Source organism: Triticum aestivum, chromosome 7B (genome assembly GCF_018294505.1).
Source record: "Triticum aestivum cultivar Chinese Spring chromosome 7B, IWGSC CS RefSeq v2.1, whole genome shotgun sequence".
NCBI classification, from domain to species: domain Eukaryota; kingdom Viridiplantae; phylum Streptophyta; class Magnoliopsida; order Poales; family Poaceae; genus Triticum; species Triticum aestivum.
In genome coordinates this window covers 375,493,354-375,495,914 of record NC_057813.1, presented here as the reverse complement: position 1 = coordinate 375,495,914, position 2,561 = coordinate 375,493,354, and positions in this window count along the sequence as shown.

Sequence of the window (2,561 nt, the reverse complement as noted above, 5' to 3'; positions counted from 1 at the left end):
TTCCGTAGATAGTCATACGTGCTTATGGAAAAGAACTTGCATGACATCTTTTGTCCTACCCTCCCGTGGCAGCGGGGTCCTAGCGGAAGCTAAGCGATATTAAGGCCTCCTTTTAATAGAGAACCGAAACAAAGCGTTAGCACATAGTGAATACATGAACTCCTCAAACTACGGTCATCACCGAGAAGTATCCCGATTATTGTCACTTCGGGGTTATCAGATCATAACACATAATAGGTGACTATAGACTTGCAAGATAGGATCAAGAACACACATATATTCATGAAAACATAATAGGTTCAGATCTGAAATCATGGCACTCGGGCCCTAGTGGCAAGCATTAAGCATAGCAAAGTCATAGCAACATCAATCTCAGAACATAGTGGATACTAGGGATCAAACCCTAACAAAACTAACTTGATTACATGGTAAATCTCATCCAACCCATCACCGTCCAGCAAGCCTACGATGGAATTACTCACGCACGGCGGTGAGCATCATGAAATTAGTGATGGAGGATGGTTGATGATGACGACGGCGACGAATCCCCCTCTCCGGAGCCCCAAACGGACTCCAGATCAGCCCTCCCGAGAGATATTAGGGCTTGGCGGCGGCTCCGTGTCGTAAAACATGATGAAACTTTCTCTCTGATTTTTTTCTCCCCGAACGTGAATATATGGAGTTGGAGTTGAGGTCGGTGGAGGTCCAGGGGGCCCACAAGATAGGGGGCGCGCCCTATAGGCGGGGCACCCCCCTGTCTCGTGGACAGGACATGGGCCCCCTGGTGTATTTCTTTCGCCCAGAAATTCTTATTAATTCCAAAAAGTGCCTCCGTGGATTTCCAGGACATTCCGAGAACTTTCCTTTTCTACACATAAAACAACATCATGGCAGTTCTGCTGAAAACAGCATCAGTCCAGGTTAGTTTCATTCAAATCATGCAAGTTAGAGTCCAAAACAAGGGCAAAAGTGTTTGGAAAAGTAGATACGTTGGAGACGTATCAACTCCCCCAAGCTAAAACCTTTGCTTGTCCTCAAGCAATTCAGTTGACAAACTGAAAGTGATAAAGAAAAACTTTTACAAACTCTGTTTGCTCTTGTTGTTGTAAACATGAAAAGCCAGCATTCAAGTTTCAGCAAATACTATGAACTAACCATACTCACAATAACACTTAGGTCTCACAAATTACTCATATCAATAGCATAATCAGCTAGCGAGCCATAATAATAAAACTTGGATGACAACACCTTCTCAAAACAATCATAACATGATATAACAAAATTGTATCTTGCTAGCCCTTTCTGAGACCGCAAAACATAAATGCAGAGCACCTTTAAAGATCAAGGACTGACTAAACATTGTAATTCATGGTAAAAGAGATCCAGTCAAGTCATACCCAATATAAACCAATAGTAATGAATGCAAATGACAGTGTGCTCTCCAGCGGGTGCTTTTTAATAAGAAGGGTGATGACTCAACATAAAAGTAAATAGATAGGCCCTTCGTAGAGGGAAGCAGGGATTTGTAGAGGTGCTAGAGCTCGATTTTAAAATAGAGATTGAATAACATTTTGAGCGGCATACTTTCACTGTCAACGCAACAACTGTGAGATGGTTGTATCTTCCATACTACATGCATCATAGGCAGTTCCCAAACAGAATGGTAAAGGTTTATACTCCCCCAACTACCAACAAGCATCAATCCATGGCTTGCTCGAAACACCGAGTGCCTCCAACTAATAAAAGCCCTGGGGGAGTTTTGTTTAATTATTTTGATTTGCTTTGATCTTTTTGGATCATGGGACTAGGCATCTCGGTTACCATCCCTTTCTCGTGAATGAGGAGCGGAGTCCACTCCTATTGAGAATAACCCACCTAGCATGGAAGATATAGGCAGCCCTAGTCGAAATATTAGCTGCTCGAGCATACAAAACAGAATTTCATTTGAAGGTTTGGAGTTTGGCACATACAAATTTACTTGGAACGGCAGGTAAATACCGCATATAGGAAGGTATAGTGGACTCATATGGAACAACTTTGGCGTTTAAGGAGTTTGGATGCACAAGCTGTATTCCCGCTTAGTACTGGTGAAGACTAGCAAAAGACTGGGAAGCGACCAACTGAGAGAGCGACAACAGTCATAAACATGCATTAAAATTAATTTACACCAAGTACAAGCATGAGTAGGATATAATCTACCATGAACATAAATATCATGAAGGCTATGTTGATTTGTTTCAACTACATGCGTGAACATGTGCCAAGTCGAGTCACTCAATTCATTCAAAGGAGGATACCATCCCATCATACCACATCATAATCATTCTAATAGCATGTTGGCACGCAAGGTAAACCATTATAACTCATAGCTAATCAAGCATGGCACAAGCAACTATAATCTCTAAATGTCATTGCAAATATGTTTACCTCATAATAGGCTGAATCAGAAACGATGAACTCATCATATTTACAAAAACAAGAGAGCTCGAGTTCATACCAGCTTTTCTTATCCCAGTAAGTCCATCATATATCGTCATTATTTCCTTTCACTTGCATGACCG